This window comes from Oryx dammah, unplaced genomic scaffold, assembly GCF_014754425.2.
Source record: "Oryx dammah isolate SB20612 unplaced genomic scaffold, SCBI_Odam_1.1 HiC_scaffold_5, whole genome shotgun sequence".
NCBI lineage: Eukaryota > Metazoa > Chordata > Mammalia > Artiodactyla > Bovidae > Oryx > Oryx dammah.
In genome coordinates, this window is record NW_024070189.1 from 66,279,150 (window position 1) to 66,300,838 (window position 21,689).

At 54.1% G+C, this 21,689-nt stretch overlaps 1 protein-coding gene across 3 annotated transcripts in view; it reads left to right on the top strand.

Moving 5' to 3' along the window:
- The first annotated feature begins 11,169 nt into the window (after window positions 1-11,169).
- SBNO2 (strawberry notch homolog 2) overlaps window positions 11,170-21,689 on the top strand; it is a 42,313-nt gene continuing 31,793 nt past the window's right edge. For 2 of the 3 annotated variants that reach the window (XM_040240215.1, XM_040240219.1), the window contains exon 1: window positions 14,654-14,805. The gene's annotated coding sequence lies outside the window, so the exon portion shown is untranslated. Of the gene's footprint in view, window positions 11,232-14,653; window positions 14,806-21,689 lie in introns of those variants that run through there. The other variant, XM_040240218.1, reaches the window with a different exon arrangement.

Here is a 21,689-nt window from a genome sequence, read left to right on the forward strand (position 1 = left end):
CTGCTGAGTTTTCCAAATTTGCTGGCATATTGAGTGCAGCACTTTCACAGCATCATCTTTTAGGACTTGAAATAGCTCAACTGGAATTCCATCACCTCCACTAGCTTTGTTCGTAGTAATGCTTCCTAAGGCACTTGACTTCACATTCCAGGATGTCTGGCTCTAGGTGAGTGATCACACCATTGTGATTATCTGGGTCATGAAGATTTTTTCTGTACAGTTCTTCTGTGTATTCTTGCCACCTCTTCTTAATATCTTCTGCTTCTGTTACCATACCATTTCTGTCCTTTATCGAGTCCATCTTTGCATGAAATGTTCCCTTGGTATCTCTAATTTTCTTGAAAAGATCTCTAGTCTTTCCCATTCTATTGTTTTCCTCTATTTCTTTGCACTGATTACTGAGGAAGCATTTCTTATCTCTCCTTGCTATTTTGTGGAACTCTGCATTCAAATGGGTATATCTTTCCTTTTCTCCTTTGCTTTTCATTTCTCTTCTTTTCACAGCTATTTGTAAGGCCTCCTCAGACAGCCATTTTGCTTTTTTGCATTTCTTTTCTTGATCCCTGTCTTCTGTACAATGTCACGAACCTCCGTCCATAGTTCATCAGGCACTCTGTCTATCTGATCTAGTCCCTATTTCTCACTCCCACTGTATAATCATAAGGGATTTGATTTAGGTCATACCTGAATGGTCTAGTGGTTTTCCTTACTTTTTTCAATTTTAAGTCTGAATTTGGCAATAAGGTGTTCATGATCTGAGCCATAGTCAGCTCTGGGTTACTTAGGTGGGCACTAAAGCCAATGGCAGTTGTCCTTATAAAAATCATACAGGGGAGATCTGATGGCCAGAGAGAAGCCATGTGAAGATGGAGGCAGAGACTGGGGAGGTGCGGCCACAAGCCAGGACACCTACAACCCCCAGAAGAGGCAGGAAGGCCCCTGCCCTGGAGCCTCCAGCATTGCTGTCACCTTGACCTCTGAAGTCTGGCCTACACAGTGTGACTGTGTACAGTTCTGTTGTTTAAAGGCCATTTGTTACGGCAGACTCAGGAAGCTCATATGCAAGTTTCTAAGAATTATTTATTACAGAAAAATTCACCCTTTTTAAGTGCACAGTTCTATGAATTTTGACAAAAGGATATAGTTGTGTAATCACCACCATAATCAGGAAATAAAATATTTTCATCACCCCGCAAGGTCCCCTGTTGCCCCCTAGTCACCTCCCTCCACCCCCAGCCCTCCTCAAGTATGCATTGAGTTTTGGCCTCATAACTTGGTCTTCTCTGAGGTGCCATGCAATGGAATAGGAAAGTAGGATCCTGGCTTCCTTCATTCACCCCCAGAATTCATCTGAGATGCATATGTCGTGAGCACTGGCTCCATGTTAGGTCTGGATGATGTCTGTTCATATGGACATTCTGTGTTGTTTTTTTTCATCCATTCACCAGTTGAGGACCATCTGGGCTGTCTTTAGTTTTCTGCGATTACAAATCATGCTGCTGTGAATACATGTGCATAGCTTTTTTGGTGTACAGAAGACTTTATTTCTCTTGGGGTAACACCCAAGAGTGGAACAGCTGAATCACCTGGCAATTCTGGATTTCCCATTTTGAGAACCCTTGATCCATCTCCCAAAGTGGCTGCTTCCCTGCCAGCAACATCTGAGGGGCCCGGTGGTTCTGCCTCCTTGCCAGCAGTTGGTTTTGTCCAGTTTTTTTTGGTTTTGGCTTTACCATTCAGATAGGTGGCACATTAACACATGCGTGCACAAACATGCAGCCATATAGAGGAAAGGATGAATGTTCAGTTATGTGCTAAGTAAAGTGTTAGTCGTAGGAAGTAGGTTTTGTGTTTTTAACCACAAAATCCTTTCAATTCTTCTCCACACTTGAACATATTCATAATAAAAGGTTGGAAAAAAATAATCCAAGGGTAGGCTAGAGAGAACACAAGACTCGCCTGGAGTCAATACTGGTTGAAGCTAGATAGGGGGGTGGAGGGGTCAGTCTACCTTTTCCTCTCCCACGTGTCTGAAGTACTCCACAGCGAAGAGTTGGGAGACTCAGACCTCATGCTCCTTAGGATGGCTATGAAGAAAAAGGAGAGCCAGAAATAACAGGCATTGGTGGGGATGTGGAGAAATTTTTTGGAAGCCTTGTGCACAGCTCATGGGAACGTAAAAGGGTGCAAGCACTGTGGAAAGCAGTCAGAAGTTTCCTCAAAACAATTAAACATAGAATTAGCACATGACCCAGCAATCCCACTCGGGGGTACAGAACCAAAAGAGCCGAAAGCAGGGGCCTGAAGAGATATTGGCTCATCGGTGTTCACAGCAGGATGATTTACAACAGCCAAAAAGTACAAGCAACCGAGTGTCCATCAATGATGGACAGACACAACGTGGTCAATTCACACCACGTGGTCCATCCATGATCATCCCCAGCCATGAAAAGGACAGAAGCCATGACTCTCGCTACCACGTGGACAGACCCTGAGAACACAATGCTCAATGGGAGAAGTGGACACAGAAGGACAGACACACAGTTTGTGATTCCACTCATAGGAAGTCTCTATAGTAAAGATGGAACTCTCTAGGGTGAAGATGTAAGTCTTTGTGGTGAAGATGGAAGTCTCTGTGGTGAAGATGGAGGCCTCTATGGTAAAAATGGACATCTCTATGGTGAAGATGCTGAATTTTATGAGGGGGGCACACCTTTTTGTGGTAAAAATCCACATAACATAAAATTCACCATCTCAGCCATTTTTGAGTGCACAGCTCAGTGGCATTAAGCACATTCGCACTGTCTTGCAACCATCCCCACCATCATCTCCAGAACTTTCTCATCTTCCCAAACTGAGGCTCTGTCCCTGTGAAACACTGACTCCCTGTCCCCTCCCCCAGTCCGGGCCCCACCATCTACTTCCTGTCTCTGTGGATCTGACTTCTCCAGGGACCTCCCATGAGTGGAATCAGACAGTGTGTGTCCTTCCGTGTCTGGCTTCTCTCACCGAGCATCACGTCCTCAGGGTTCATCCCTGTTGTAGCAGGTGTCAGAACCTCCTTCCTTTTTAAGGCTGAGTAACACTTTTCACTTTCATGTATTGGAGAAGGAAATGGCAACCCACTCCAGTGTTCTCGCCTGGAGAATCCCAGGGATGGCGGAGCCTGGTGGGCTGCCGTCTGTGGGGTTGCACAGAGTCGGACACGACTGAAGTGACTTAGCAGCAGCAGCAGCAACATTTCACTGTGTGGATGGACCACGTTTGTTCATCCATCTTCCATCGATAGACACTTGGGTTCCTTGTAACTTTGGCCATTGTGAACTCACTACCAGGAACACTTCTACACAAAGGGTAACTGGTCAAGTCTCTGCTTGCAGGGCTTGGGACTCACACCTGGGAAAAGAACTTCTAGGTCGGGTGGTGATTCTGTTCAACATTTTGAGGAGCTGTAGGACTCTCTCCCTGTAGCTGCCCTCTTGGTGGACTTTTGACCCTCGAGTTTTGAAACAAGGGGATGAACTACCTCTTTGAAAATTTAACTCATCACAGGGAAACACATCAGCAAGTTCTAGACTGTGGGAAACTTAACAGGAAAAACAACCGGGTTTCAAGCAAAAAAAAAAAAAACAACACACACACAAAGAACAAAAAAACCCACCAAACCACAGAAAAGAATGGGGGAGGGGAGTACAAAGTTATAAATTAAAATGTGAGCGGCGTCAGCTACATTTTGTTTACACGTTTATGCATGAGAAGGTTGGACTGGGTCATCAGGGCTAGCATCTACTCAGACCCTTGGGCACCAGAAACCCTGAGTGGGTGAATGAGTAGGTGATCAGGGTGATGAGGGGGAGAAAGCCTGCCCAGTGCTAGCCACACTATACACGCCTGCTCCCGCTCACTCAGGACCCCAGTTCCCAGCCCCAGCTCTGGGGTCTCATACCTCCTTTGGGCCTTGGCAGGCTTACCTGTGCAGTGGGCCACTCACTGGGACCCAGGGTTCCTGGATGACTGGGGAATCACCAAGGAAGGGGCAAGGCAGCGGCTAGCCCCGTGAGAGCAGGGTCCTGACAGGCGGTGGTCACTGGATATTCATCCCCAACTGTGCCCAGGACTCCCCTCTCCCTGACACCCACAGCCTCACATTGATCCCTCTTGGCCTGCATGGTAGGGTGGAGGCTTTGGGAGAGAACTTACCAGAATCAGAGAGCAGGGACATTGTCAGCATCCCCCAGGCCCAGACCACTGGCCCATTCCATTGCTCAGTTTGGCCTGGGGAGCCAGAGATGTGGTGGCCAGCTTGTCACACAGTCAGGCCAGCACAGACCTGAAATTCCAGGACATCACTGGGCTCTGGCCACCACTCTGCAACTGGGGTCAGTGAGGCTTGGAGGAAGCTGGACTGGAGGTGGAGAGAGCCCTGCCAGCCCTGTGTGCTCGGGTGTGGCCCTGGCTAGGGGTCATTTTGCTCCAGCCACATTGTCTTTTCATCTCCAGTCACCAGACCAACTTCTGCCCCACCCCCAGGGCCTTTGCTCTTGCCCCTCCCCACCAAGTGTCCACACAACTCCCTCTTTCACTCATTCCAGTTGCGGCTTCATGTCCCGACCTCCCTGGCTAAGCCCCCACCCCTAATATACACTTGCTGCCCCCATCAATGCAGGCTGCAGGGTCCTGTTGCCCGATACGAGATGACCTCACAAGGTTGTGCTATGGTTCTAAAACTATTAGAACATGCAGAATGTGGCTGCGTTTCCCACCTGCTGCCTGTGGATGCCCCTGCCCCAGGCCACCTGAAGAGCGAAAGTGATCATCATCGCTGGCTCGTGCTGACCCACAGTTCACCTCTTGCTGGCCTGGAGGCCAAGGTCCTTCCTCCCTCTCACCACCCCATTTGAGAGAGGAGATTTCTGGGCTAAGAGAGCTTACAGCATCCTTTGTCAGGGGCATCATCATCATTGTTCAGTTGCTTAGTCGTGTCTGATTCTCTGTGTCCCCATGGGCTACAGCACACCAGGCTTCCCTGTCCTTCACCATCTCCTGGAGTTTATTCAAACTCATGTCCATTGAATCAGTTGCCATCCAACCATCTCATCCTTTGTTGTGCCCTTCTCCTCCTGCCTTCAGTCTTTCCTAGCATCAGAGTCTTTTCCAATGAGTCAGTTATTTGCATCAGGTGGCCAAAGTATTAGAGCTTCAGCTTTAGCATCAGTCCTTTCAATGAATATTCAGTGTTGATTTCCTTTAGGATTGACTGGTTTGATCTCCTTGCTGTCCAAGAGACTCAAGAGTCTTGTCCAACACCACAGTTCAAAAGCCAGGAACATAGGACCGCATAGAGCAGAGCTCAGCCATCCCTTTGTGTCAAGGGCCTGAGAACAAACATTTTCAGCTTTGCGACTTGCTGGACTCTCTTGATTGTCCACCTCTGTCCGTCATGTCATGGAAGCAGTCACAACGGATGCTTAGTGAGAGGTGTACGTCTTTGCCAGGGAAACTTTACTGGTGGACACCATGTGAATTTCACGCCATTTTCATGTGTCACAAAAGAAGTCTCCTTCATTTTTTTCACCTACTTCGAAATGTAGACATCACTCATAGGGTGATGCAGTCCTCATACACACGGATGGCAGTTGGCCCAAGCTCACGGGCCGGGGTCTATGGATCCCCCTCCAGGCGATGTCACTCCGACACTCAAGCTCTGATGTTTCCTCTGCTGAACCTGGAGGCTGTGTGGAGGATAGACCCTAATGTGATCCAGATCCTACCTCCTGCTGGCCACTTCCCTTGAGAGGGTGGGGCCAACAGACTGTGGCCAAGGTGACATCATGCAATGCATGGTCAGACCTATATCCCCTCCCTGTGGGTTTGACAATATGAATATCCGAGTTGGAGGAGCCCACGTGTGGCTGAGGGCAGCCTCCAATCAACACCTAGCAAGAAACGGCCCTCGGTCTTAAAGCAGCAAGAGTATAAATCCTGCAACAATGTGAGGGGACTGGAAAGTGACCCCCTCCCCAGTCAAGCCTCCCAGTGAGCTCTGAGCCCTGGTCAACACCAGTGATGCAGCCTGTGCAAAGGACCCAGCTCCACCGGCCCTTGGAAACTGTGAGATAATCAATGTGTGTGTTGTGTTAAGCCTCTGTTGTTTGGGGAAATTTGTTACATGGCAGCTGCTAACTAATACAGGCCATATGTGGCGATAACCCCAGCTTCTGCCATTTGTCCATCCACTCACTACTTTACATCCAGCATGCATTTATTGAGCACTACGTATACACTCACTCATTTATTAATGCTGCCCTGCTAAAGCCCACAGTGGAATGACAGGCCAACCCTGCCCAGCAGGAGACTCTACTGCACAGGGCTACTCCCCCTGCTTCCAATCCAGTCCACAGTGTACTCACCCCATTGGCTGACTCCATATAACCCACTGGCAGACATCATGGGGTTCTAACCCCATTGACTGACTCCGTACAATCATGTGATCCCAGTTTGGCCAATGAGGGCTTTCCCTTACCTGGCCACAGAGACTGATTCAACAAGGACATGTGACTAAAGTTGGGCCAATCAAAACCTTCCCTGGGACTTTTGCTGCTTCTCTTGCAGAAGAGGTGCTGACCTTTTGCTGGGGCTGTTAAGCTCATGTGGGGATTTAGTCAAGGGCTGCTGGTACCATCTTTGTTCCAAGGTGGGGAGACTTGAGGAAAAAAGCCAAAAGCAAAGATGGCAGAACTGAGAGATAGAGAAGTGGACAAATCTTTGTGACACTGTTTGAGGGTCCTGGATCCAGCTGAGTCTGAAACCAGCTGGATCAGAGGGAGTCCTGCTCCCAGGGGATACTGGGGCATCAGTGGTTGTCAAGACTGTGGGGCTCCTGGCATCGGGTGGGTAGGGAGCAGGGATGCTGTCCATACCCCACAGTGCCCAGGACAGCTGTAAAACACAAAGAACCATCTAGTCCCAAATGTCAGCTGTGCTAAGGGGGAGAACTGAGTTAAATCTATCCCTGGACCTCTCAGTTCCACAAGCCCAAAATTCCCATTTAAAAGAAAAACAAAACAAAACCTGCCAGTTTCAGTTGCAGTTTCTATCACTTGCAACCAAAATATTCTAACCAAACTTGGAGGGAAGACTCATGCAGGGGGTTTTGGCAATGGAAGCTGCAGGTGTCCAGCCTAGGTGGGCTTCATCCTATGGGGTGGGGTGGGAGGATGGATCAGGTCTTATACTTTGATCATTTTTAATACATTTAGAAATCTAAAGTTGCGAGGATGGTACAGGGAGTTCCCGTCTTCTGGCACCCAATTTTGTCCTGACGTTAACATCTTCCATGAGTGTAGAACGTGTCATTAATATACTGTGATAGACTAAATTCCTCACTTCAAAAAAAAATATTTATTTAGTTTTTCCCTAAGGTCCTTTTTCTGCCCCAAGACTCCCCGTCAGGATCCCAGATGACATTTAGTTATTACATCTCTGGGTTGTGATAGTTTTTCAGACTTCCCTTGTTTTTACTTATTTTATTATTTATTTATTATGGCTGTATTGCAGGATATTTGGGACCTTTGTTCCCCTGAGCAGATGTTGAACCTGTGCCCCCTCGTTAGAAGCGTGGAGTCTTAACTACTGGACCACCAGGGAAGTCCAGAGTTTCCTTGTTTTTGATGACTGGACAGCTTTGAAGGGAGACTGGTGGGATATCTTGTAGAATGTCCCTTGATTGAGTTTTTCCAGTATTGTTCTCAGACCTTCACAGGCAGCGCTAATGGTAAAGAACCCACCTGCCAATGCAAGTAGATGTAAGAGATGTGGGTTCGATCCCTGGGTCGGGAATATCCCCTGAAGGAGGGCATGGCAACCCACTCCAGGATTCTTGCCAGAAGAATCTCATGGACAGAGGAACCTGGTGGGCTACAGTCCATAGAGTTGCACAGAGTCGGACACGACGGAAGCAACTTAGCACACATGGTGTTGTTCTCAGGGTTAGACCAGGGTTTGGGGCTTGGGGAGGAAGACCACGGGGCGAGGAGCTATCCCAGTCCATTACATCAAGGGTCCCTGCTGTCCACACCTAAGATCACGGTCAGTGGCCATGGAATTTCTCCGGTGTGTCTGAAACCTGTTGCTTTTGGAGGCCTTCCTGGGATCGGAATGCAACTTTAGTTTAGGATTTCATGACAACTTGATTGTGACATCTGTCACCCCTTTGATTACAGGGTCGATTGCCTTTTGCTTTCTCTTTCGTTAGTCTGGTGAAATTCACACAACATACAATTAACTGTTTTATTATTATTGCTTATTTATTTTGGCTGCTCTGTGCCCAGACTTTCTCTAGTTGTGGTGAGCAGGGGCTACTCTCTAGTTAGGGTATGGGGGCTTCTCTTGTTCCTGAGCACGGATAGGGCACTTGCGCATCAATATTTGTAGCACATGGGCTTATTTGTCCCTTAGCTTATGGGATTTTTCCTGACCAGGGATACTGAACCTGTGTCCCCTGATTGGCGGGTGGACTTTTAATCACCAGGGAAGTCTACAATGGACCATTTAAAAATGAACAGTCCAGTGGCATTTAGTACATTCACCTTGTACAACCACCACCTCTAATTTCAAAACATTGTCATCACCCCTTTAAAACATTGAATCCCCAACAAGCAGTCATCTTCACCCCCTCCCTAGCCCCTGACAACCAGGAACCCACTCTCTGTGTCTGTGGATCTTCCTGTTCTGGATGTTTCCCATCAGTGGAATCACACCCTGTGTGTCTGTCTGTCTGCTTCTGTCACTGAGCATCATGTTCTTGGGGTCCATCCATGTGGTAGCAAGTGTCAGGGCTTCATCCCTTTTCATGATGATGTTCCTGTGTGTGGAGGGACTGGTGTGTGTGTCCACCCATTAACTGAAGTTGAAGTTGTTCTTGTTCAGTCATGTCCAACTCTTTGCGACCCCATGGACTGCAGCACACCAGGCTTCTCTGTCCTTCACCATCTCCTGGAGTTTGCTCAGATTCATGTCCATTGGGTCGGTGATGCCATCCAACCATCTCATTCTCTGTCATCCCCTTTTCTTACTGTCCTCAATCTTTCCTAGCATCAAGGTCTTTTCAAATGAGTCAGCTCTTTGCATCAGGTGGCCAAAGTATTGGAGCTTCAGCTTCAGCATCAGTCCTTCCAATGAATATTCAGGGTTGACTTTCTTTAGGATTGACTGGTTTGATCTCTTTGCAGTCCAAGGGACTCTCAGGAGTCTTCTCCAGCAACACAGTTCAAAAGCATCAATTCTTCCATGCTCAGCCTTCTTTATGGTTCAGCTTTCAAACATCTGTACATGACTACATTAACTGAAGTACATGGGGTTGTTTCCACTTCTGTTATGAATTGTGCTGCGATGAATTTGGTTTTTTTTTTAAACATTTTTACCATAATGTCCCCAAACTCACAGTGATCCTCACCAAATTCTCACAAAAACCCTCCAAAAGAGGTACTGTGATTTTTCCCCATTTTACAGGTGGAGAAACTGAGGCATGTGGAGGTTAAGTAACCTGCCTGGGGTCCCAGAGCCAGTAGCAGAGCTGGGATTTGAACCCAGGAGGTAGTAACCTCATGCTCTGCTGCTGGAGCTCCATCCTCTTGGCTGGTCATTTGTACAGCCCTGGAGATAACAAATGAACAGCTCAGTATCCCACTTCTAGAACAGCTCTGATACCCCCAAATTCTCACCCGCTGGAACCCAGCTTCCTGGCTTCACCCAGCAGGTTCTGATGGGGACTCCTGACCTGAGGCTGGGGAGTCTGGCTTCTCCCTAAGCCTGGGGGCAGATCCCACAGAGTGATCCAAATGCCCCTGATGCCCCTCAGGAGCCTGGCCACTCGCATGCCACTGGAGCCTGGACGTGAGTCAGCTGTTCCCCGCCTGGCTTGGAATTTCCCCGTGGGTCCGGGCAGATCCAAGGTGAAGGTTCAGGAAGTCCCAGCACAGGTGACATCAGTGCTCAGAGCTGGCTGTGGTTTACAGCCGGGAGGTCAGGCCGGGGCAAGGCAGGGCCTGGTCCACTGCCTGGATCCTCCTCTGGCACTTGTGTTGCAGGGACCTGTCCTGCACCACAGGGGCAGGGGGTCCATTTCTTTGTGACCCAGGAGCATAATGGATGTGTCTGGTGCTCTGTTCTGTCCCTCGTGTCTGGCCCCGAGATGATAAACATTTAGTGGATGAATGCATGGCATGGCATTAAAGCTGAGGTCCACCTCCTCCCCCCACCACAGCCCTCCCACCCTCCTCTGGGTAAGCACCCCCTACCACCGGCCTACACCTACCGCTGCTCCCCTTGCCAACCACCCCCGCCTTGGCCGGCTCACTGCTGGCCCTGGATAGAAAGAAATTCAGAGGAACTTCCCTGGGGTTCCAGCAGTTAAGAATCCACCTTTCAATGGAGGGGAAGCGGGTTAGATCCCTGGTTGGGGAACTAGGATTCCACATGTCTCAGTTAAGCCTATGTGCTGCAAATAAGACTTGATGCAGCCAAAAAGAAATAAATAAGAAAGAAATACAAACTTTGGCTCTTCGGCTTTGGGGCAACAGCTCCACCTCCTCCAGCCTCCTTCTTTCCACCAGATGAAATTCGCAGATGTGGCCTCTTGTCCAGCATATGCGGCCGATCAGATGACCTCCAGCCCCGCCCTGACCATACCACACCATTGCTTCAGAACCTTCAGTGGCTCCCTAGTGCTCCAGGATAAAGGCCTGGCCCTAGCTTTCTGTTGGGTGGGTGGGGGCAGGGAGGGTAACAACACCTCCTCCCTCTTTGCAGCCTCACTGGCAGCTCCCTCCATAGGTGTTCCCTGGGGCCTTGGCACATGCCAGCTCTCCCCCTACACTTCTTCCCCTGTGGACTTGGTGAACTGCTGATCTTTCTTCCCCTCCCACCTGCTCCCCAACCTCAGGGCCCAGCCAGGACCCAGCCTGGGGTTGGGGGGTACTAGTCAGGTGTCACATTTAACCCCTGCAGCCCTGGTGTCCCCGGCCCAGCCGAGAGGCGGGAAGCCCTGTCTGGGGCGGATCTCAAACCTGTTGGACAGGTTTGCTGTTCCCAGAAGTGGCCCCGGCTCAGAGGCAGCCTAGCCGAGCCTGGCAAGATCCAGCTCCCGGTCAGATCAGGCGGGAGGGAGCTGTAGGGCCCTGGAAACCGCCAGCCAGCGCCGGCGATTAAGGACGCCTCGGGGCAAGTGTCAGGTGGGCACAGAGGGGGCGTGGTGGCTGGACAGGGCGGAGTCGGCTCCGTGTGTGCGGGAGGACTGGTGGAGCCGGGGACAGAGGTTGGGATGAACCGAAGGACAAGGGGACAGCGATCGAGAGAGAGACGCCGTGGGGGGGACGGGGGGAGGAAAGACGGAAAGTGACCGGAGGCCGGGGGACACAGACATGGCTCGTGGGACCTTGCTGCCTCGGTTTTCTGTTCTGCACCCTGGAGGCGCCGATTGGGGCTCCAGAAGGAGAGAAAAGAGGAGAGCCGGAGAAGAGATGGGAAAAGGAAAGGAGGCGGGGAGAGGAGGAGAGAGGGAGCCGGGAATCGACCACTAGGCTGGGGGGAAGCGGGTGCAGAAAGGAGAAGTGGTAAGGGACCCGGGCCCGGAGGAGCTGGGAGGGAGGAGGCGCCGCGCGGCCCGGGAACGCCGGGGCTTTCCAGAATGTGGAGAAACAGGAAGTGGCGAGTCCCTGCCCCTGCCCCCGGGCCGGGTCCACCTGCCCCGCCTCACCTGCCCATCACCCGGCTCCTCCTCCCTGGGCGAGCCTAGCTCCGGGGTCCTTCCCCGGAGGGAAACCGAGGCTGGTGGGGGACTCCTGACTTAGGCCGAGAATCACCTGGCTCAAAGGGAAGCCCCCAGTGATCTGACCTCCATCCGTGTGAAGTTTTCTGCTCTTTTAAAATAATGATCCGCATGAGGAACTCGCCTGTGTGTTTGGTGCTAACATCTCGCCCATTTAGCAGGCGGGAACGCCGAGGCTCCGCGAGAGGGAGCCGCTCGCCCGGGGTTCTCCTGGGTCCCATTTCTGTCCTTGGTACTTCCCACGTCGAGTGCCTGAATTTCACCAATAAAAACACATTCCATCCCAGTTAAATGTGAATTTCAGATACATCGAGGCTAGATCTTTGGTATAAATATAGCCCAAACGTTGCCTGGGCTATACTGGCAGGAAAAATTATTCTTCCTGTACCTGAAATTCACACTTAACTTTGTGTCTCGCATTTTATATGGCGACCCTACTTCCTTGAGCCTGGTCAAAGTGTCTGGGGGACAGTCAGGTGCCCCTCCATGGGGCAGGGGCAGGGGGAGGGGTTGAAGAAGAGGCTCTTTGACTTTAAGCAGAACTCCACCAGCAGACCCGTGGTCTTCTGTGAGCCTGTCCCCACCAGATGAAAAGACTTGATCACTTCTAACGATTGAATGGGGTCACTTAGGTGACCCCATGATCCAGATGTTCACCTGGAAACATTCATAATGTGTTAATACTAGGCACTGTTCATTTAGCTGTCTGAAAAATAATAGCCAGTATTATCTGTGGGAAATGGAGGCACAGAGAGGTTAAGTCACTTTCTGGGGGTCACACAGCACCTAGGGCCAGGTTTTGAGCTCCAGAGCAGCATCCATTCTGGTCTCCCAGGCTGCCTTTCGCGATTCCCTGGAAATCCCCAAATCTGACTAATTCCCTAGACATCCCCAGACTTGGCAGTTTCCTCCATGCTGAGATGGCTGGACCCACCCCGGCCTGGGCAAACTGTCCCCATTTCAGGCAGAATTACCAATAGAGATCTCGTGCTTTTCTGAGGTAGACGTAGTGGAGGTTGAGTCCACACCTCTTGGCAGCTCTCTCTGTGACCTGGGCCATCTGTGGAACAGTTCTGCACCTCAGTTTCCCCACCCGCAAAACGCAGGTACTATCAGTCAGACCCCAAAGGGCCACAGTGGGGGCAGGGCCAGCTTCATGGGTGTGTAACTTGGGACTTCACTCAGGCCTGGAGCTTGGGGGGCTGTGCTCAGTTTAATGGTCCCAGTCTTGAAGTTCTTGCTACTTTTTGAAGAAGGGGCCCTGCGTTTTCACATGTCACTGGGCCCTGTAAATTGTTTGATGGTCTTGTGTGAGCAGAAACTGGAACATGCCACCAGATGCTCTGTGAATCAGTTTATTCACCCTTTTGAAGCTTAAGTCTGTTGCTCAATTGGATTTCTTCTCATTAGCTATAAAGAATAGTTCCAGGGTCAGGGTTACAACTCAGTTGCCAAAAACAACGCATGCCAAAGTGAAGCTCCATCCAGATATTACTTCTCTCTGGGTCCCAGTTTCCCCATCTGCTCTCTTGTGCCTGTGGGTCTGGGTACAGGAGGTCCTGAATTTTTAGGGCAAACAGATTTTTTTTCTTTTCTTGGCCACACCCCATGACATGTGGGATCTTAGTGCCCCAACTAGGGATTGAACCCACGCCCCCTCCAGTGGATGCAAGGAATCTTAACCACTGGACTGTCAGGGATATCCCAAGGCAAACAGATTTTTTAAACATACTCATCTTCCTTACCAGATCTGGCCTTTGAACAGCTTTTAACTTGCTCTTCCTACGTTTAGCTGTCTGACAAACTCCTACTTGAACTTCAAAGCCTCAGCCTCAACACCCTCTCAACACCACCCTCCATGATGCCCTAGGCAAAGACATTATTCCTCACTGACCCTATGGCTGATCTTGCAGATGGGAGTGTCTGGTCCCAGCTCTGTTTCCCCTAGACTAGGGGCTTCCTGAGGGCAAGGATGAGAACTGAGTCCTCTCTGGGGACCCCGGACTTGTCCAGCTCAAGGCCAGGCACATAGCAGCAGCCATAAGAGTTCACTGAATAGACAAGCATGTGAAGAGGTGGCCTCTAAATTCAAGGGGTTGGACCAGGTACAGGAGGCCTCTGGCTGGCTGGTGAGGTGGGTCCAGGATAAGGTGGCAGTGTCTTCATTCCTGCTGGGGAGGGGGTGGTGCCTCCTGCACTGGCTCTGTCTGACCTGCCAGGCCCAGCCCCTGGTGGGTCCAGTAGGCGCCAGTCACAGGAACACAGCAGGCCTGTGCCACAGCTGAGTCCCATCCTGTGCCTGACAATGAGGCAGATCCCAGCGTTGTTTGCATGAGGCCCCTGGAAGCCCTGATGGGGAAGGAGACAGAAGGGGAGCCACTCATGTCTCAGGGCCCCTGCCTGAGAGGATCCTGCTTTTCTCAGGTTGGCCTCTGGGGCTTATCAGACCCTGTGCGCCTGGCTCCCTGTCCGGGGGTGGGTGGTCCCAGGACTCCTATTCTAGAGTGGAGATAGATTAATGAGCAGACTTTTATTGGTAGGGAGGCAACCAAGAGAGGGAGCATGATAGGGGGACCCAGGGCCCTTTCAGATGGTTGCGAGGCCAAGGTCTGGGCTGTCCGAGAACCCCAGTGGCTGAAAGGTCAGGGTCAGAGTGCACCAGGGGAGGGCAGAGTCATGCAAAGATCTGCAGGTAGGCATGGTTCTTCATGCTGCAGAGGAGGAAACTGAGGCTCACTCGAGAATTCGAGCCCCTTCCAAAGGCAGAAGGGCATCAAGGGGCTGGGTGAGGGGGGTCACCGCGAGAAGGCCCCGCGCCCAAACCCCGCCCACCAGAGGTTCCGCCCCCACGACATGACCGGAAGTGCGCGAGCCCCCCCCAAGATGGCGCCCGAAACCCGGAAGTGAGCGCTGCCGCGGCGAAGCTCGGAAAAACGGAGGCGCCGCGGGCTCCGCGCCCGGCCGGACCCGGGTCCGAGGTGAGGCGCGCCCGGCTCCACCCCTGGCCCGCTCCCGCTACCCCTGCCCGGCCAACCTGCTCTCCCCGGCCCGCGCAGGCCACGGCACCTCGCGGCCGCCCGCGCCCCGAACCAGGGGTTACGGAATTCTGGGATTCCGGGGCCGCGGGCGGGGGGAGCGCGGCGGCGTATCCCCGCCCTCATGGGCGACCCCCCTGATCCCGCCCTCCGCCGCGACCCTCCCGATCCCGTCCTTCGCAGTCAACTTTAACCCGGTCCTCCTCGGCGACCCCGGATCTTGCGCCGCTCCGTCACCCCCGCCTGACACCCGCCTTGGCATGAATCCTGAAACAGGGCGACTCCCAACCCTTTCCTGTCTCTCTCCTCGCTGATTCCCTGATCCCCCGCTATCTGGCGCTCCTTTCCCTGTAGTAAAGTCCAGGACTTTACTTTGGTGACCCTTGACCCCGTGCTTCTCTGTGACTCTCCTGCACTTGGTGACCTCCTGGCTGCTCCCTGGCCATTCCTTGACTCTTCTCTTCTTGTGACTCTCCATCTCCGTAACTATAGCCCCTCCCTCTCTGGGTGACCCCTGATCTCAGGCTCCTCGCAGATTCCCACCCTTTCTCCTCAGTGACCCTTCTCCGTGGATTCCTGCTGTCCTGGCTTCTCCGCCGTGCGTTTTTACGGGTGCGATCCCATGGCTTTGGGATGGGACCCTTGCTGGTATAAACTGAGCAGGCAGAGCATGTTGGGTGGGAGTGTCTCCTGGAGCTGGGCGGGGAGCGCTGGTGGGCAGAGGCGGCCCCCACCCCAAGGCTGCCAAGACCTGGAGCCTGTGGAGCAGTAGCCTGTGTGGATTGATGGGGAAGGTGAGGTGTTCTCCCAGCACCAGAGCACTGGTGGGGAGAAGCTGGTGCCTGGGAGCAGAGGCATGGATAGCTAGGCAGGAGTGTCTAGCATCCTGTTGTTACATTCTGGAAAGGGAGAGAGAGCTGAGTGTGGGAAGTGTGTTAGTCCTGCCTGCCCTGGGCCTCCTTTCTGCCTGTCCACTGCCTGACTGGCCAGGTATGGTCCCCTCTGTTTGCACCTGGCCTGGAAGCGGTCTGGGAGGAAGCTTGCTGGCAGTTCGAGGGGTGGTGAATGTTGCACCTGTGATGAGGGGGGCTGGTGTTGGACAGACTTTAGGTGGGCGCCTGCCTACCTCCTGCCAGGCCAGGTGACCCAACCCAGAGGCCAGTGTGGTGGATCTGTCCCTGTAGGAAAGATTGGAGGCAAGTGGACTCTTCCCAGAGTCCAGAGGGAAGAAGGGCCATCTGTCAGAGGCTGTTCAGGGAAATCTGTAGAGGTCAGGCCCACCCTTTCTCCAGGCTAGACAGCCTGAGCTGGATCTGACCCTGATTTTTTGTCCCCGCCTGGGGCTCTGTGTACCTGGCTGCGGGGGGAGCTCAACAGTTACAGAAGCTGCAAGCAGAGGAGTGGCTGTGTACCCCATCCTTGGGCTGAGACTTGGGCCTGCTGGGCCGCCTGGGGAGGCCACTCCCTGCCCATCTGCACTTTTTCTTCCAAAGGCCCTGTATTTTCCTAGGGGAGTCCCCAGAGGTGGGTGATGGCTCCTCAGGGCTGTCTACTTGGGCCCTGGGTGAGTGGGCAGGAGATGGGTGATCCCTGGACACCCCTGAGCCAGAGAGACCCAGGTGGGCATCGGACAGACCCTGGGGAGTCTGACGAGTATGAGATGCTATCCCCAGGGACAGCCAATGTGAGGACCTAGGGGAAGGCATTCGGGGATTTCAGAGGGCAGGAGGACCCTTTGTTTAACTCTGTGCCTTTGAGCAGACATCTGCTCACACCTGTCTGGAGCCGGACCTGCCGTGTGTGTGTGTGTGTGCGCACATTTTGGGGAGATGTCTATGCTTTGATAAGGGGATGAGGGGCTTTGTTTCCAGGGGAGCCCGTGTGGCAGAGCACAGAGGAGGCAGTTGTCTTTGAAGTTGGGGTGGGGCAGCATTGGCCTCAGATGGGCAGCCCAGGGCCAGGTCTCCCCAGCTGCCTGACCACCCCGACCATTGGTGGGGTGGGGAACAGAGGCTGGACCGCCACTGGGGACATGACCAGCTGGCTGGCCCAGCTCGGTTCTAGTAAAGTCTCAGAGCACCCCCCCACCCCACCCCCGCCAACCAACAGGGGCTGGGCCGGAAACGCTGACCCAGCAGAGGGCTCTGGCCTCATGAGCAAGCCGGCTGGGAATAAAGAGGCGACTGTGTCCAGTCTCCAGAGGCTGCCTCCCTCCTCACAGGGCCTCCGCCCCGTGAAGCTTTCACAGTTGCTGGCGGGGGCGGGGTCTGCCTGTTCCTCATGTGGGGTCAGGTCATGGAGAAGTTGGGGCACCTAGTGGCTGACACGAAGAGTGGGGACACGGGCCCCCTGAGCAGCCGCACAGGTTCAGGGTGTGTGTGTGAGTCTGCCCACGTATGTGCCAGTGTGTGTTTGTGGACACACATGTGCAGCAGTGCACGTACTTGCTGGAGTGTGTGTGTGTCACGTGTGAGTGCTGCGTGCACACGTGTGCGTGGTGTCGCCTGTGTACATACATGTGAGAGTGCACGATGTGTGCCTTGCGTACGTGCGATCCATCAGTGGGCCAGCTTGGAGCGTCTCCAGCTGCTTTTCTGCAGCCAAGGGCCGCGTGGTCAGGCGCAGGGAGGGCTGGCTGCAGCCAGCCGCCTGGGGTGGCCAGGAGCGAGGTCACTCAGGCCCAAGCCTGGCCAGCCCTGCTCGCCCACCATCTCCCTGTCTGCCCAGCCCAGATACGGCCTGGTGTCCGTGGGCACCAGTTCCCCCTGGAACTGCCCTCTCCCCTGCTGCTGGCAGGTCAGTCCTCCGTGGGCCAGCTGAGCAGAGCTGGGACAGAGCCAGCTTTCTGCATCTTCCTGCCATGGTGACAGCCACCAGCCTCCCTCGCTGAGGGGGTGTGGCTGCCCTGTCCTCAAGTGGGTGACTCAGGTGAGGGCGATTTCTGATTCTTTGGGCTGGCCCAGGTACCCACTGCTAAAGCCTGTCATTTATATATGGTGATGTGGACCCTGAGAACACGATGCTCAGTGAGGGAAGCAGACACAGAAGGACACACAGGGTGCAGTTCCACTGGTGGGAAATGTGCAGAACAGGCAGATCCACAGACACAGCGAGTGGGTTCCTGGTTGTCAGGGGCTGGGGAGGCCGTGGGGGAGACTACTGATGGGAGTGAGCTTTCCTTTTAGGGGTGATGGAATGTTCTGGAATTAGATGGAGGTGGTGGTTGCACAAGTCTGGATGTATTGAAGGCCACTGTGCTGTTCACTTTAGGTGGATGAAGTGTATGGCACGTGAATTGTGTCTCCATAAAACAGAAAAGTGGTTAAAAAAAAAAAGAGAGCAGGGCCTGGCCTGAGGTGAGGGGGTGTCGGCTGGCCCCATGAAGAGGGCAGAGGAGGTGCCCTCTCCCTGTTTTATGGAGGGTGAACAAGACTCCCCTGGGAGCTCCCCAAGCCCCACCTCTGCCTTGACAGCTGCCGGCAGGAAGTGGGCTTGTGGGGAGGCAGGCTTCTGGTGCAGGGGTGCCTGAGTCAGGTGTGGGCAGTAGGAGGTCCTCCTGCCCCTCCCTGAAGCCTGGCCCTGTGGAAGGAGGCACCCTGGTAGCTGTAGCTGGTAGTGCCCTGACCCTCCTGTAGGCTCCCGGTTGGCTGGGATACCCAGCACATTTCCTCAGCCCCACCCCCTCCACCTGTCCATTACAGTGACTCCTCTCCGGTCAGCCCTACACTCCCCCTGTGCTGCCCACGGGGCAGAAAGGGTGTCCACGGTCAGCTATGCTGGGACACTTCGGGGGAGGCGTTGACTTGGCCCCTGCAGGGGGTGGGACAGGGGAGCAGTGGTCACCCAGCACCTCCCTGGGTCCTCAGGCACCCCTTCCATGCCAGGCGCTGCCCAGCCTCCCCTCGGCCCCAGAGAGGGGCAGGTGCTTCCAGCCTGGCCTCCATCCCCAAGTGAAACCGAAAGTGGCCTCTCTGGCCTTCCGCCGGGCCACATCCCGGAAGGCTGGCGCCTGGCATTTCCCGGGAGTTCGGGTGGGCGGGAGTCACAGCAGCCTGGGGTCAGAGGCTGACCCAGGAAGTGGGGACGAAGTGGGGAGGAGTAGTATTGTGGGGCAGGGAGCCTGTGTGGCTCTGAGTCAAACTGGGATGGGGTGAGAGTCCCGCTCAGAGATGCCCAGAGCCACCAGGAGCCAGGGCCCCCCTGGAGGTGAGGTGCAGTGAGGGAAGGCTGATCCAGGAGCTGTGACAGTGGGGGCGGGGGGTGGGTGGGCAAGCCTGAGCACTCCGCCCCTGAGCCCTCTCCTATTCTGAATATTTGGGTGTGTTCTCACCTCAAAGATCAGTGCCACCAGGGCCACTCTTCCCCAGCTTGGGGGTGTGGCTCCGCCCTGGAAGCTGCAAAGTGGGGCAAGAGACCCCTCCCTACCACTTACCCATAGCCCTGTGGGGGCCCTTCTGCTGTCGTTGGGATATGTCAGCTGACCGGGGGTTTGAGGGGGGGGTTCATCGGATTTGGGAGCTCAGCCTGTTGTCTGGGGGGCAGGACTCAGAGTGAGTGAGCCCCCAGGTGGGTGTTGGGGGGTGTCCGGGACACCCTTGGAGGTGGGTAATCTTCACTGTGGGAACCTGGAGGAAGGCGCCCCATGCTGGGACAGAATTGGAGTGCAGCTGCCCGCACCAGATCCAGACCTGCCACTCGACTTGCAGAACCTGCCCATCTAGACGCCCCAGCACATTCCTGCACTGGGGAGGGGGGGAGGCCCTGCCAGCCTGAAGCTCCTCCGTGGCCCTGAAGAGGCTGCCCCATGAGGGGCCACTGGGGGCTTCACCACCTCCAGGCACCTCTGGGGTCTTATCGTGCCTAGCCCTACCGTCCACCTGTCCACTCATGGGCTGTGTCCTAGCTGTGTTTTGAGGTCAGCTCAGTAAGGGCCCTGGTGATGCCCCCGTCTTGATCCTGGGACCTGCAGATGTGTCCCTTCACATAAAAAGGGATTTTGCAGGTGGGATTAAACTAGGGGCCCTGAAATGGGGTGACCCTGGGTCCCTGGGGCTCCAGCATCATCACAGGGTCCTCATGAGCTGAAGACTCTCTCCAATGAGGCCTAAAGGGACAGAGGGTCAGAGCTCAGGGGTGTCCGTGTGCTGCAACTGTGGCTCCTCTAACCATGGGGCAGCCCCTTGGAGAGCTCTGCCCTGCTGGCAGTGTCAGCACTGAGCCAACCTTGGGAGATCCAGAGCCAAGGCTGGTGAGCTTGCTTGGACGTCTGACCTGCAGGACTGGGGGAGGATTTGAGTTTGTGGATGCTCATCTGCACAGGAAAAGCAGACATAGGCTTGTTGGTGGGTCTTGGGGCCCCTGCTGCTGCGACTTAGGAGTGTCTGCCCTCTTCCCAGCACAGGCCCTTCCTCCTGCAGCACAGGGGTGCTCTTTGGCTTGGGCGAAGGTCTCTTGTGATGTTCTTGGCACCAGGATGGACCATCGGTGTCCAAGGAGGGCGCTGGCCAGTCTGACCACTCACCCAGGACTAATGTGATCTAGCCGTGGGGAGCACCCTCTTCTCTCTGTCTCTGGGCTCTCCAAGGAGCTGGGCAGAGGGACCTGGTGTGCCAGCTGGCCTGAGACTCTTGTCATCAAGCAGCAAGCGTCAGGAGGAACAGACTCTTCTCCCTGCCGACCCTGGACATCAGTGTTCAAGGACTAGGATGTCAGGCCTGCGGAATTCAGCTTAATGTCCACTCAGGGGAGGAAGATCCGGGGGTCCAAGGAGACCACAAACTCCGTGTATCTAAAGCCTTTTCAAGACCACGAATAAACATGAGGTCTGAGCAGGCACTTCCCAGAACAGGAAGCCTGCATGCATGTGCTCTGTCATCATGGGCAGCCACTCCAAACCTGTCCACATGGATGCAGGTTGGAAGGTCCGTCAGCTGCGAGGGGAGGCCAGCTGGAGTGCCATCCTCCGTGCTCTCTCCTGATAAGGCTGGACCACACCTGAGAGTGGGGACCGGGGATCAGAGCCCCGAGACCTAGGCTCAGCGTTTCCATCTGTGACTAAAGAAGCTCCTTGTCCTCATCCCCCTTCCCTTCTGGGCCATTGACTGGGTATGAAGCTGTGTCCTCAGAGCTGGCGGAGGTGCTGACTGGCCTCCCGAGGGCTGTGAGACTCTGACAGGTCCTTATAGATTTGAGGTGGCCCTCTAGGTGTGGGAGCTGCTTTGAGAAGCACCTGGCCCGCAGTCGGCCCTCAGAGTACCCTGGGCCAGTGGCTCTGTGCCCGCTAGTGCACAGGTCTGTGGGCGCAGACATAACCAGTGCAGGTGGCCCTGCATCGGTGCCCGCAGGACTCAGCCTGCGGGCTGAGGGTCTCCGCTTCTGCATAAACATTCATCTCCACAAACATCACTGTCACCTGGTTTGGGGTTGGTTCTCCTCCAGTTAGGGTTTGTCTTTGCCTTCCATCTGAACGTCCATGGGCGGCTGTAACAGCTGACCACAGGCTCAACTTAAACCACAGGGATTTACTCTCCCAGTTTTGGAGACCAGCTGTCTGAGATCAAGGTGCAGCAGGGCGGTGCTCCCTCCACCCACTCCAGGAGAGGGTCCTTTCTTCCTCTCCCAGTTTCTGGCATGGCCTGTGGTCCTTGGTGTCCTGGCCTTGTGGGCAAAGCATCCCTGTCTCTGCCTCCGTTGCCACACGGCCATTCCCAGGGTCTCTGTGTCCAGATTTCCCTCTTGTAAAGACACAGGCCCCACCACCCCATCTTAAGTCCTTTTGTCTGTGAAGAGCCTGCTTCTAAGTGAGGGCCTGTTCCTGGTGGACCTGA